We start from the raw sequence: 16,362 nt of genomic DNA on the forward strand, positions 1-16,362 counted from the left end.
CCACATATATAAAAGCACAAGAGACAGATTATTATTATCATCATTATTGACACCAAAACAGGGCTCACAATACTGCACCAAGGATCACTGTTAGCTTTAAAAAACAGAGCAACTAAAGAGCTTGCAGTTTGTCATAAGCCGGGGTGAGTCAGAAATGTGCTTATCCTGCCAGATTTCAATGCATGGCATGAAGGTGTACTCTGCTTTGAGCACTGGAACATGACACCAGGACCAGTCGCTTCTGAAGGACAGGTGGCATGGGTAGAGTAGAGAGTCCTATGGAGGCTGTAAAGGCTAGAGAAGTCCAGTTCTTTGTTGGCCCAGCCACATCATGCCTTTTTTTGTATGTATTTAATTTACATTTACATGGCCCTCTAATGAACATCCCACATGGATTGTGGAGGTTTTCTTGGCACCCTATCACAGCTAGTCATAGACTTCCAAAATACAAAAATATGCCACATGTAAGTGAGATTTACTATCCCCGACCTGCCTATTTAGTAAGCCGTGTATTATTAACATTCTTGTGGCCACAAAAAGCAAATGTTTTCCAAAAGTCCATCTAACAAGGGATTTCAGGGCCACACTGGGCTACAGCAAAGTGAAGGTGTTTCTACTATTCACGTAGGTCTGCCTAGATATTGTGTGTGTTTTTAAATTATTCCAATGCTGGCGGTATATAAGTTTAATGTAATGTATGTAGATATGTATGTGTTTAATAAATCTCCCAGATCATATCAGGTTACCATTTGGGTTTCGTTGTTGGCACACATAGTAATGCATATCCTTGTTATTCGTACTAAATGGCCACAGGCAATATTCCCATCATCACTTTAAGTGTCTCATTGTGCCCCAACACACATCAAGTCATCATTGTCATGCAGTGTAGATCGAATCATTAAATAGCCCCAGTGAGCAGGCTGCTTGGATTGTCTTCCAACAACTTGGAAAAATGCCTCAATGTAAGGATTCCTTTCTTTGCCGTGTCCCCCATTTCTTACTAAAACAGTGTCTCTTACACTGTTGAAAAACATGATCTCATCTTCTTGGACCGACATGTCGAAAGACACTGCCCCGGGGCCTGATCTGCCCCTGTTCTCCCAAACAGCGACCTCCTTCCTCTAATTAGTTTTTTAAGGCTTTTGGTAGTCTACCAACGGTACTGTATAAGTTTCATTAAAATCCATCGGGCTCTAGGAGAAGAGACTTTTTTTAAAAATGTCCAAATAAAATTGTGTAAGGATCCTGACATTCTTATTTTAAGAATGAATTGAATGTTCTTAAAATATACAAAAAAAATGACACTTAAGGGTCGCAACTGAGTTGACCCTACATTAAAATACTGTTCCTTGTAAAGTTATTACTTTGTTGCATCAGGAGAGTTTAGGGTTAAGCATGGAATATCATTTTCTGATATATTTTGGCAAGCACCTGCTTGTGAAGGTTATCGCGGCTCGGTTCAAAAAGACAGATGTCAGGTAATGTATTGTAAACCTGACACATAGACGTGATATATATACCTGCAGAACATCAAAGCACAGCAATAACACTATATATACAGCACTATATATGCACCTTAGCAAAACACATTTCATTTGAGCATTAAATACAGTGACTTTTTGTTCCAATAACCTTAATTTACCCGCAGAACTGGAGGCAGCCATTCCAAACAGTCATGTGATATTTTTTCGTGACTTTCCCAGCTCAGACACCACACGGAGCAGATTCTTTCTGGGTACACTTATGAAGTCCTATTTATCTTATGAAGTATTTTTATGAAGTATTTTCCTCCGTCAGTCAGTGTCAGTGTCTGGAAGAGAAAGACACAAGGCGGTATTATAAAAACTCACAGTGTTTGGTAGATTGGGTTAAGATAACACAGCTAGAACATATACCGCTGGCTGATATGTGGCTGTTTGAAAACTGGAACGGTTTTAAAAACAAAAACATCACAATATTCTCAAAAACCTGTTTTTACTGTGATACCAGAAATAGTGTCCTTTTAAGAATATATTGTAATTTATTTATCTTTTAAACGTTTATTTCTTTCTGGGGTAATAGTGTTAGAGTAGAGTAGAGTAGGGTAGATACATACATCCCACCTACGGAGTAGCTACCTGTTAGAGACCCCAACATAGATCTTGGAGTAGCAAGGTTGTTTGGTTAATGCAACCCATAAACTTACATATATTTTGAACGGTGATTAGGGATGAGACTTAGGTATAGTAGCTGAAAGGACTCATCATCGTTATCGATATTTTAGTAGCTCGGTACAGGAAGGGTGCCTTCTCTGGGTTTTCTGCCTTTAACAAACTATTTTTTACTCATCTTTCCGCCTTCTGTGGTCTTTTTTTCCTTCTGTTCTATTCTTTCCTGCTTCTTTGGAAATTTCTTTTGCCCCATCTCTTTTTTTCGCACATCACTTGCCGACATCTTTTCCCTCACCTTTTTTATTTTCTTGGCGTGCCGTGTCGATGAGGGAGGATGATTTGTCGCATGTCGTGGGACCTAACCGAATCGCCTCTTCCTGGAACAGATAAGAGGTTTGGACGCTGGGGCCCTGGAGCAGTTCCTCTGTGTGCTCCGCCATTAATCCGGACCTGGGTAGTGGGTTATAATTATTTCAGATGCAAAATAAATAATACTGCATATCTGTGACCTCCAGACAACCACACTGCTTGTGTAATGCTGTTAAAATAGAAATAATTGTATTATAAGAAAAGCTAAACGCGTATTGTGGACAGCATGTGAGAGGTCTCCGGCACACTGAACAGGGTGCAATTACACATTATTACAATAATATGCGGGTAATGTGATAAAAGAACAGACCCTGTGTATCTGCGTCCTTGTGAGATATAGCTACCAGGACTGCTGATAAACCTGATTATTTCACAATACACACATTATTATTCATTTCAGCTAAACTGAGCTTAGGCCAATAATTCCTAGCACGTCTGTAACCCAGATGTACTGGCAGTGTTATTTATAACTAATTGGGCTATCTTGTGATGTTTTTGAAGCTTTAGGTATCTGTTAACAGAGCTAAAAAGCTTGCCAGCTGTTTCTGGGTTATGGCAAAGCTGGTCTTCAGATAAATATCTGCATCGATTCCTACAGGGCCTCTGCTTGGGGACGTAGAGTGGAGCATAGGCCTTAATGAGCATAGGCCTTAATGGCTGCTTCTTGTAGTGAGGGACGTTATACAAAGCATGCTGGGAAATAAGCATCATCATGGATCTTAATGGGAAACCGTTACCTATGCAGCTTTCTGTTAAATCTACCTGCAGCTTGTGGAACCGATCACATGGACTGAGCTCTCCTCCCTGGGCTGCTTGGTCTGGGTCTCTTTTGTGTCTTTCAGAAAGCAAAGACTGTGATATGGAGACCTAAAATGTGCAACCAAAGCCAAACAGAATCCAGAGACATCCAGAACCAGAATAATACCCTTGTGTTTATTCTGATAGTAAAAGTGGGGTTAATATGGTTATAATATGATCAGGGACACCATAAGGGATGGGCAGCCAGTATAGCTGTATGCTCCCCACATCCATACTTTGAGTGGGGGTCCTGGACAAAAAATGGGGAACTTTTTAAATTGACGGTATTGCCATATTTCTGGGGTTCTCAGGACAGTGCCTTCAGCTGCACCCTCGTATTCTACGAATATTAACCAGTACCTGTGTTTGGTTTGGGCAAATATTTGTGTACATTTTTTGTGTTTTTGTTAATACTGGGTTAACGAGGTACACACCATGCAGCAGCTTTGGCGTCAGGATTGGTTAATGTCAGACAAGCCCCCTGCTGGAGTCGCTCGTACAGACTTTTAAATTCCTGGTGACGCAACTTAGCCGGGGGAGACCACTGGTCTCCCCGCTCCAAGAGTTAAAGGTCCGTACGAACGACCAATATAGTCGCTCTTACGGACCTTCAACTCTTGGAGCCAGGAGACCATGGTCTCCCCAGGCCAAGTTCCGTCATCAGGACTTACAGGGCCATGCAAGCGACTTAATTGGTTGCCTGCAGGCGACCAATAGAGTCGCTCGCACGGCCCTTTAACTCCTGACGCCGAACCTACGGATTTACGATCCCGTTAACCCCTGCGATGCTGCATGTTGTGTGTTTTCGTATACGTTTTACCGCCGCCATGTTCGTATGTTCAGTATTCGGGCTGAACAACGAAAACACACCCTTCGTGTTCGTTTTCATGTTTGCCCGAATACGAATGCACAAGTCTAATAAAAACCCTCCTCCAAAGACATGGTTTAATGGATCAACGTTAATTCTGTATTAAAGGTCTTGAGCTGCATGTTAAATAATCAAGTACAATATATCATCCATGATTACAAAAGGTTTATCTAGATCCAATTTGCATAAAACGTCAAATACATATTTTTAGTTTTATTGTTTTTTTTCTTTCTGTGGAATAAACTTGAAAACACATGCAATTGCCATGCCAAGTTTAGAACAGTAAATGGGGTGGAAAAACAGTTAATTATATATATAGGATGTCCAGCATGTTAGTCAGCCAGGAAATTGTGCAAAGAACGCTTCGCAGCACACCTGGCCTGAAGGCAAATAGAACTGTCTGTGCCCGGAGGAGCCGTGTGTCACTCCATGAACAAAAGCTGTCTCTCTGATATGCAGACAACTGCATTGTTCACTTGTTGATGTGTTTTTACACAAACAGGGAAAATAGGAAAACACTCTTTATTTAATATTTAAATATACTTTAAGTATTTAAAGGGAAATTATAATGTTAAAGAGCTCCGTACCTTCTAACATTTCGATTCTGCATTGATGGAGGCTTTTGTTTTAAAAGCTGCCGTTAGAGAAGGGTGATCGCATCAGCCATGTTTTCCAGGACATATATAATTTTTACATATTGCTGACGGGCAGGCCCCGGCTGAGCAGCTGGCACAGTGGACAAATGGCATGTCAGCCCCATACTTACCCTTACCCTCCGGCAGCAGTCTCCAGCTGGCAGCCACACATTCAGCAATCTTTGGGCTTGAAGTGTCAGGGCTGTTTTTCATCCCCAGCACAAGAGCTACTCTGTAGTGTTTGCGATGTATAATGGAGTTAAAGAGTTTATACATCTCACATACTGCATGTTACATGTTACATGTGTTCTGTGCAATTTAGTTGCATCATATGCAGAGATTTATTAGCACCACTGGGAACTCTCAGGGTTTTCGCCCGGAGGCTCCAGGTGAAAGCCACTTCTCTGGGTCTCTGGGTCACTAACGAGAAACTCTGGGTTGTGGGAGCCGCCCCACTCCACGCCTACTTCCCCTCCACAAATAGAATGTCTCTGGCTACATCTGTGGGACCGTCCACCGACGACCAAGGGACCGCCTACCCACAAGAGGGGGCTCCTGGTAGGCGGAGCCAGAGAGATCCCAGGTATGTTTATTAGTAAACACAAAGTCTGGCTGAGGATCATAGGAAGTTTAACCCGCAGCAGCTTAATTGGCTGCTAATCCCAAGAATACAGTTTATGTATGAAGTAATATTGACTCATTATTAGGTCACTGCTGCAAGTCACCTTTACATTTCCAACTCAAAAAAATAAGTTATTAAAGCTACCCAAGGTTTATGCGATCTGCAACGTAACAACAGTGAATGAGGAAGAATAATCATGTAGATCTTGAGAACATGGAGTTAAGATTAATTTATAATTTCTATGGGAAAGCTTAATGATCATGTGACACAATTCTGTCTATATACAGACTGCAAACGCTTCTTAAATAATTGATTAAACTATATGAGGAGAAATAAAAGGACAAAACGGTATATATATATATATACATATACATATATATATATATATATATATAAAAGTACATTTTAACCTCTCAAATCTCATGATTACAGGGTAAGCATGAACAAACTATTTACAAAAGACACTTCTGCGTGCAAAAACATACAGTGTAATTTTAAACAAACATTGACGTTTAATCACAGTTTAATGTGAAGGCTGTAAATTGCTGTAACTATGAGCTGCGCCAGCGGTTTACCTAGACTCAAAGCAGTCTAATTATACCTATTTTCAGGTTTTAACCTGCATTTCTGTCGCTGACGGCAAAAAGCACCTTTGTTTTAATTGCACGGCACCTCTAAAAAGTTGTAAAGTGCTTTGCCAATTGTTTCTTCATTTTAATTTTCACCGCAATGTTTTAATTATGGTTAATGAAGTGGAATAAAAAATACAGACTGTTTATTACTTAATCCTTGGTGAATTCAGCAATTTCTTAAAATGTATTTTTATTCATGTTTTCCTGTAAACATGTGATGTCAAAAAACTTGCATCCTCTTTTGGCTAGAAACGAACAGTCTCATGGGAGATCTAATTGGGGTCGCCCTGCTACATGACCCATGGCTGGCTCTACTAAACAGTGTGCCCGCTGCACAGCCACCTTAAAGGGGAATGTCCACTGATTTTTGATCACTAGTATGATATTAAAAATCAGTTTTTCTGTTCTTTTTAGACAGTTCTAGGTTTTGCATATAATGTTTTTTTAGACAGCTGCGGATTAGTCATGTGTATGTGTTTTAACACTGTTATCTTGGCCGAGACAAACAGCCTGACTCCTTATCATAGTGCCTTGTAGTAGACAATAGAATGACTTAGTCTTAATCACACTCCGGACTAATGAAAGTCTTTGGAGGAAAGGATTTTTATTGGGTAAGCAGCACTTCAAAATGATTGCCAAAAACAGTCAGCACGGTGTGGTGATTGAGCAGGGAAATGTATTCAAAATATAAGGATGAACTTGCCAAGGTTGGCCCTTTATATTGCATAATAATTCAGTGAGTTGAAACCACAGCTCTCCTGAAGACCTTCCTACCAACTCCTACTTTAGTGAATAAACCCCAATGTTTATGAAAAATGTATCCAAGTAGGTAGCCCTTATGTATTATGGCTGGCAGCAAGTGAATGTATTTGTATTAACGAAAACATGGCTGATGTGTCAACCCTCTGCTAGACTTAAGCGAGATACAGATGTCTGGACATGCCAACCTCGTGTAGGTCCACTTGCCCTGATCTCTTGTTTTTCACCTTAAAAGAGATAACAGGGGAATCCACCAAGTTGCATACTGCATACGTCTGCCCACCCATACCCACACATACCAAATACAATATCGCGTACCAATTTGAAGATCTTTTTTCTTTTTTTCTATTCTAGTGATGTTTTTAGACCTTTTTCATTCATATTGAATTGTGTTCCTGTCCTAATAGTAACGGGGTGAAATAATTAATCTCACCTTTGCCAGCTGCATTTGCTTTGCTCTTGTCGTCAGTTTACACTAACATACAAGTAGAGGAAACGACAAGAAGTCAAACATAACGTGATCTGGATAAGAATAGACCCCTTTACCCCCGCGAACCCCCCACTGCTTTTTATTTTTCCCTCTCTGCTCAACAATATCCAGCAGGGCTCCATTATTCATCCATGTCTGCGCTCCACAGGATACAGACCATGCCTAAATAAGACCTGTTTACCAAGCCCTTATCTCCGTCTCATACAGTATTAATGCATAATTAGAACCAATGGAAAATGCATCTAGAACCCATCCTGGAATTTTCCTACAGTTCTGCTAACCTTTCATCCTAGTGACCTATACAGATTAGTGATTTAAGGACACAGGCTTTTCCTGTAAAGAGTCATTCTTTGTATGAAACCCGAGGTGCCCTGTGATTCCCATCGGCGCATAAAAAGTGCTAGGTGCTCCAGGACTCAGGTCTTCTTCTTCTGGGGCATCTTCTAATCTTCTTCTTCTGGGGCTTTAGTCTTGAAGAAAAGTTTCTTGAAGAAAAGTGTAACTTCCCAACCTTTTTTGGGGGAGGTGAAAGCTGTAAATATAACAGGTGTATGCTGCCTTCTGCTTTGTCAGAGCCCAATAGCCAAAGTTACGGCTGATGTTGGACTATGACACTACTGATGCGGAGTAAAAACATTGGGAAGCTTACGTTCTATCAAACAGAAATAAAAAGGGATATTCTCTGCTTCAGTGATATACGATACAACCTTTAAATAATTATATTTCCAAAAGGTCCAAACATATAATATAATTAAAAAAATAAATGAAAAAAATTAAATTTGTGTAGTAATCTTTTTATATGTTTGCCTCTTGAATTAAATATTTAATGCACCCACAATGTGTTGGAGTACCATGAAAACTTCAAATGGATATCTTTGATTCTTTTTGTGCACCTTCAGAAATTAAAACGAGTTTGTGCAGTTCTGAGCGGTCTGTTTAGAATATCATCTGCGCACAATTAAAATTTTGAAGTCATAAAAAAGATAAAATAGCAAGATTACAAAACACTGGGACGCAAATTAGCATACGTCTCTTCCGGTAGGGTTTTTCCACAAGGATAATCATATTGTTTGTATACATTTTGAGATTGCTTAGTTCAAAAGATGTCTGGCTTATTTGTAATTATCTATCCCTCCTTGTGCTTCGGTATGAAGCCATCTATTAGCCTGACCATATGTGCAGTGATTTAAAAGTATATTTAAAACATAATGCAACATAGGTAACCGGAAATGGATGTGAAATGCAAAAAATGCAAACAGTATACAGTAAGCAAAGTGTGGATGCTGAGGACAGGAGTGCGTGAAGACTTTGAAGAAGGAACCCTCCAGACGCTAGTGCTGGGAAGAAATGTGAAAGTGGCCACTTAGAGAATGTGCAGGTAGACAAAGCATGATCAATTATAATGATAATTGTGAGTAAACAGCTGTAAACAGAAGACACATCTGGTAAGGGAAAGATTTAGGCAAATCCAAGAAGAGAACAAGGGTCAAGTCAAGGATTAGAAGAATAGATCGGCAGCAAGGTCAAGTGTGATCAAGGAGTCAAACAAAAGAATCAATTCAAGCATAACTAAATGGCATATACAAGACGTGAACCTGAGTCCATCTGTATATACAGTATAGTTCTAACCAACCCATAGAGCAAGTATCATTAGTGATAGAACACTTCATGGTTATACAGTGTCACAATGTGATATGGCGCGCCAAATCTGTTGCATCAAACATTAAGATGGTGGCTAGCAGAGGTTCCTCTGTTACACACATAAATGTGTGAGTATTAATAAATGTATTGTACGTTAAACAGTATATTGCATTCCCTATCTACTACAGCCCAGATCCACCAAGACTGCAGAGTCAGCTCATCCTGCCAATGCCTGCCAGATCTGTGGGCAAAAAATAGAAGGGAAGTGGGCAGGACATGGAAAAAATAAATGCAAAGGATGTGTGGGGTATACACAAACAGGTATTACACATTAAATGATTATATTTATTGTTCTATACAGCGCGAGGTATAATGAGTAGACAGGCCATAACAAGCAGTATATAAAATAACAATTTGACTTACAGAAACAACAGGTGAGGGGGTCCTCCTTAAACAAGCTTACAATCTAGAGGTGTATATTTACTTCTTTAACCGAAAAACTCATTGTTACTCATTGTTATGTTTGGAAAGCATTATTAAAAATGTTACCTATGTTTTTCAGGCATTGGTGATTGCTTGTATATACAACAATACCAGACAACCATATTAACAGGAGAGCTAAAGGTCAAATACGGGACTTTGTAAGAGTTTTGTGATAAATGACTTACCGGGTCAAACAACTTGACACAGCCATAACAAGTCTTTTTCACTGACCAACTGCTGCCTGGAGAGAATCCGACAATACAAGTTAGACTGCAAAAAATACATTAAACATTTCTGTTACCAGTAGTATAACTATAGAGGAGAGACAAAGCACCCAGGCCTGTAATATTAAAGGGGTTCAGCACCTCTTCACCCTCTTCATGATGATGGGGACATCATGCAAGAAGCATTCAAAGCTCCTACAAACAAGCAAACCAGCAATGGAAAAAATTACAATTCTTCACAAGCTTGCGCCATACGCTTACCAATGAATGTTACGGTATATGTATTTATGTAAATGCTCTTAAGCCTGTATACTTTAGTTTTCAATCCTATTTTTTGGTTAATTGATTGTAGACATTTTGGATTTGCCTCAGTAGAGCTGAATTTAATGGCAAATGCTGGCAAACCCCTTCTATTCCAATACTCAACTCAATTTTCTTCACTCTCTCTTCAAAGGTAGATAGTCATGCCCTGCAAAACTGAAGGTGGAACCTAACGGTACACAATTACACAATTATGAAATCGGGGAAGTAGTTAAGGTGGCACCCAGTAGGATTGGATTTCTAAGAGAACGTTTGGGTTTTAATAAAGAGCATTATTATCTATAATGCTCTATACAATCTTGCTTATTCAATTCTGCTTCATTGGATATAAGTCTTTGTGACCCTCCAAACCACATTAGCCCACCTTAGATTGGTTGCTTTCCATAATGAATTACGCACACACAAAGCTTCACGACTCCATCAGTAATGTCACGGACAAATCTTATCAAAGTGTTACGTTCTTTGATAACTAGACAATTTACAGATTGAGAAGAGGGTTTAGGGCAGACAATGGGGTGTCTGATGAAAAGGCTCAAGAGATATTTGCTTCTAAACATCTGACAAGACAGGACCACCAGGTATGGATCGAAGTTGCTGATAAATTGCAACCTCACTGCAGGCATCCAAATTGCCATGGTTAATTGTTTGCAGAATTGTGGGAATGTAATATATCTGATGTAATAGGCATGAAACCTCTTCTTGAAAGCTGATATTGATTGAACTGTTGCAAGAAACTTCCATTGCTTTTTCCTAGACATACAAACTGATTTATCTTCTAAATAATACAAAAAAAAAATGCTTATTAATTTAATCTACACATTCACATACAACAGAGTAAATGAAATATGCTACTTTATGCCGTTCTTCTAAAAAAAAACTGTTGGATCCAAAGGACATTTAATTAAAAGCTATAAAATTATCATTGCTGGCAAGTGCATGGTTATTATATAGGGACAGGTAGGGACGCCAAGACATCTAAATTTGTACGCCTCAAGTGGTTTACTTATGATTTATTTTTTATGTTTTATTTATTATTATTATTATTAACTTCCTTCTTGGTTCCCCTGTCCACAGAAAACAGGCTTCACCTGGAGAGTCTGGGTAAAACACGGAAAGTTCTCGGAAATGTATGAATTGAAAGTGAAAAGATATGTATTGAACAACCTTACACAAAACAAAATACAATCCCCCCCCCCGTCTTGTGGTTCTAAATGCACCCTTTTACTTGAATGATGGATTGTCAACATCAAATCAAAATATTTTAAAAACCTCTTTGTACCCAAAGCATCATCTTTTTTACAGAACAATTGGGCATGTTGATTTTCATGAAAGAAATTTCAGCCAAGTAAGGAAATTTATGCCTTTTTTCCATCAAATCCAGCCTCCTACTGCTGAAAGGATTAAAATTCTTAACAACAAAAAATGATTGTGAGCCCAAAGGTCAAAAGAAAATGAATCAATCTCAGCAGCTAAGAGTTAGTACATTCCTTTTGCACAATAATAATAATTTAAAAACGTGAGTACGCTGTTTTAGAATATTATAACCTTTATGTGATTATGGGCTATGAAAATAAAAATGCACGCATTTGATTTAAATGTGGCAGATATTTTTTGGTCTTTTTTCAGACAATAGAGAAAAAACCCTTCCATCCGAATACTATTTAATTAAACTTGTGTGAAACAATACATTTCCGTGCCTGCACTGCTTGGCCTTATTATTACTAGGTACACCTGCGTCGTATGGAATGAAAAATAATCTTATTTAATTCCGATAGGAAGTCATACACTGCCGCCCTCCCCAAGCACCAAAGTCTCCCTTTGATGTTGCTCGCTCTTATGGTTCCCTGCTCTCCATTTAATACTCTTTTTCTTACTGTTTTTTCACACTTGTCTTTGCTCTTCTTAATGTTCCATCAACACTTCCCGAATTCTTGATCAGATGCTCCTCCCAAATTTGCCAAGTTATTGATCAAATGTGAATCAAAAAATGAATTTCAGGGAGGCACTTATATCGCTCAAATAAACCATACAAAAATTTAATTAAACTGTGCAACACTCCAAAGCTAATCCAACAGGAAAAGGTGCACAGAATCAAGTCTTATTATATTATAACTATTATTATTACAATAGTGCGTTATAATTGAAAAGAAAGCATCTACTTACAAAAATCATCAGTAAAATAATTCAAAGGCACAAGAAATATTAATGAGTGTGAGATTGTAACCTCCAAATGACACGCCAAGCTACGATTTTCTTATTAAATTATGGTATATTTACAGAAGATTATGTTTTAGCAAGGTACGGCAGGATCTATCTAATAGTTATCTAAATAATTAAAATGTAACACACACAATGGCTGAATATATTTATTAGCAGTTCTAAAATTTTGAGGGGTCTCGTGCAAGAAAACTTTCAGGATCCACCTGCCAAGCCCATGGCCGGACTGGCCATCTGACACGCCGGGCGAGCTGACTGGATATCCCTGGGTGTGCGCTATGTGAGCATAAAAACATGGCGCCCAGCTACTATGGAGTTTTCTGTTTATTTATTCCAATTGGGATTGGTGTCATCTTGGATGCGCCTTGTTTCTCAGCACCCTGTCGGATTCAGCCAGGGTATGAATATTAATTTGTTGGCGCCCCTACCAAGACTGCAGCCACACACTAGGGTTATGCGTTACCAGAATAAAGAGCAGCTGGGCCCCTACATAGTCTAATATGTGAGGTTCAACTTGTGGTTTGCCCTGAGCCAACCCTCGCTAGAACTGGCCCTTCAGACTGTATAGTGAAGTCAGTGAGCTAAAATAGAAACTGCAAACTCTGATACCTCCTACTTAAACAAATGTCTTATGTAGGAAAGTCAGGAGGTCTCGGTGGACCCTGATTGTCAGACACACAGCAGCTGCACAATTTATTGTCATGAAAACATGATTTGAAAAAACATGGCTTTGGATGGTACCGGAATAACAAATTGTTATTTATCATACAGGTGCTGCTCTCTAAAATTAATCAGATTTGGCTGACAGTTGCTATATTTTAAAGGCGCTCAAAACAAAGCGGAATATTAGATTACTTGCATGGAACAGTCTGTCATGAACATGATTTAAATGTTTAATTAAAAAAATGTTCTTTGTGTCCTCTGTTGCCTGGAAGCTTCGTCGTGTTGATATATTTTGCCGCATGTAATCTGAATATTGAACGTTCAACACAACTGACTAAAATTCATTATCAGTTATTGCAGGTACAGGCATCCTGCGCTTACTGTGCGGAGCTGATAATACCAATCACTGTGATCATTAACCTTTTGATTACCAGAGGAAAGAGCAACAAGTGATATAACAATGGTTGATGTTTATGGTTAATATTTATGAAGTAAAGTGATGTACAATTACCATGGATTTAGCATTCAATGCTAAAATTTTTCTTATTATTAACTATGTTATTGTTTTCATACACTCCCGGAGAAGCATTGCTTCTCCAGTTCTCCGGGTCAGCACCCAAATCCTTCGGGTCCATTTCCCCATTAAATGGATGTGTCTACTGTGATGTCAGGTAGGCTCCGGGTAGCCAGAGCCCAGAAGTTCCCAGGTATGATTGTTTTGCTTTCTTCCCCGATACTTTAGGGGTGAAACTAGATGGGTGAGAATAACGTCTAGTATTAATAAGTCTAGTATTTATAAAACTGTTGTACATTCAGTTCAAAGCACACATAACTAAATGTACAAGTATACTGCTGGTATTATGGTAATATAGTATATACATGATATCTGTGTAAATAGTTTTCTTAAAAAAATTTCTAAATGAAAATATGTTAACTATTCAGTCAACCCCATTGTACAGTGCTACGGAATATGATGGCGCTATAGAAATAATAATAATAGTAATAATAACGGCCAATAGTCAAATTGGTTCAATCCAGGGCCAGTTTATCCACCTCTGTATTTTCTTTATTGGTGGTTGATATATTAGTTCTTTGAATATATTGCATGGTTTGTGCAAAGAGCTGACTTATTCTATTTAGTTATTGTCCTGTGGTGGTATGGAATATGTATGTAATGTTTATCATTTATTTCTATTCTTCCAGCTAGTACTCATCTGTCCCCTGATGAAGCTAATGCCAATTTAAGCTTGGGGTACACAGGCGAGCACAATTCACTTTTTTAGCTGCCTCCTCCATCATTACTGCTGACACCCAGGATTCGGGTCTACATACTTTTTGATCTTTTAGCTCAGACCCTAGATGCTAAGTTTTAATGTATGAATATATTTTCTGTTTATCCTATATTTTTTCTTTTGACTTATTTAGAAAATAAATGGCGAAAGTTGGCCATTAATTATGGCTGGTGAACAAAATAAATACTGCTGAAGGATCTACTCCAACTTGCAACTGTACTAAACTAGGCTAGATATTATCACATTACATGTTTATGTGTTGGCACAGACGTGGATGAGGTGAGAGAACTACATAGGAGCATTACAAATTGTAATGATTGAGAGACAGTCACTGATAGAAAGACGCCTTTCCCTACTGTGTTCTGGATCTAAACTGCACAAATGAAATTACATGCGCATAGTAACAACTAGAATAGATCACAATGTATTGGGGGCAGAATAGTGGTTTAGGTTAATTTTGTTGTCACAATTTAGCTAAAAGACGCTTTCATTACAGGAAGTGAGTAACATAGCAAGGACAAAAGACCAAGCGGATTAATACTGTGTTGGACAGCCCTATTTGCATTTTACTTGTTAGGCAAATGGCTAGCAGTGGATTTCTGTCTGATGAGAAATGATGAGATATTTCCACAGATGGGAATCAATCACTAAGGTATAGGACACAGTGGTAAAAAGACACAACAGAAATCTGGAACTAAGAAATGTATGAATAGGGGCAGAATAGACCAATATTGGTATATATAATCTTGAAGCCAATCAAGAATGATGATTGTTGTCAACAACTGCCATTAGAATGAGAAAAGACACGATAGTCAAAGCATTAAAGTTATTTAAACATTGCAAAGTTTTATACGATACATTGTAAAGTTCCCAGGCTTCTGTGCTCAGACTTGACATTAAGAAAGTATGTAGAAAGAGCAATTCTGGTGTTGGTTTCCATGGTGACTGCATCACTTCTACTACACCCAGAGACGTATCTTGGCTGGGCGGTGTCCTAGCCGATGTCTACCAGGAGCGATACATGTGTGGTGTGGAGGAAGGTCTCGGGGTCTGTTACAAGAGAGATCTCTGATCTCCCCAACTTGCCCAAGGATAGGTGGTGTGCCAGGAAGCCCTCTGGAACAGCTGCCCAAGGCCTAGGAGAGAAAACACCAATGACTATACTCCTGTATGTAAGAAAATGTTTAGAATTTTGGTATTTGGTGGTGAGGTTTTGAGACTTTTTTATGATTTTGTGAGCTGTTGATACTTATTTATGTAACTATGTAAAGTTTTTGAAATATGATTACAAGATTTAAATCATAAACATGTTTTCTGTTTTTTACATACACGCTTCTAAGAGGTTAAGGGGTATAGAAGATATATACCCAAGAATTCTGAGCTCCTACAAAACGAGGGACATCCCAGGAGAAAAGAGGGATTTTGGTTCCATATAGGAACTGTCCCTCCTAAAGAGATGCACCTAGGATATCTATTATATTACACTTTGTGTGTAAAACACAATTAAAACACTGAGACGTGTGTATCTCACAAACTACGCAACACAAACTTGGCAAGAGGAGCAAATCTAAAAAAGCATGTGGGAGTTTCTAAAATGCCAGTGTTTGTGCCAAAGATTCAGGTGGTAAACCAGGTCTTCGTTTTGTAAACACACAGATGATAAGGAGCCAGCCCAAATGACTCCAACGCAGACTATCTTCATACCTGCAGCATTCTTTATTCTAACAGAGTGCTGGGGTTGCTGATGTAACACATAAACAGACACAAACAAAGCATTGTAGCTTGCATATTCAGGTTACTATTGTCGGGCAGCTATTTATTACACAGACTTGATTTGCAGCAAAAAGCAAAAGTTATAATTAGAACATTGTGGAGCACTTACAGACGTTAAAAAGTGTTTATTAAACCAAAAACAAAAGTAGCTAAGAAACGCTCACTGCGTCATTCATGCCAGGGCAAAAGCTGGAAAAACTTGGCATAGGTCCCAAACATGGAACTTTTCGTAAACTCCACATATGCTTAATTATATTGTGAATACTACTTATGGTTTTACTATTTTGTGATATTTAACGCAGACTTGTGTTTCAAAAAATCCTCCATTTTACAGATCAATACGACGTGCCCATTAGATTTCAGGTGTCTAAGTCAGAAGACCTACGTGTGACAAAGGGTGAGAATGGCTAACCACCTGCCTTACT

Source organism: Spea bombifrons, chromosome 6, assembly GCF_027358695.1.
Source record: "Spea bombifrons isolate aSpeBom1 chromosome 6, aSpeBom1.2.pri, whole genome shotgun sequence".
NCBI lineage: Eukaryota > Metazoa > Chordata > Amphibia > Anura > Pelobatidae > Spea > Spea bombifrons.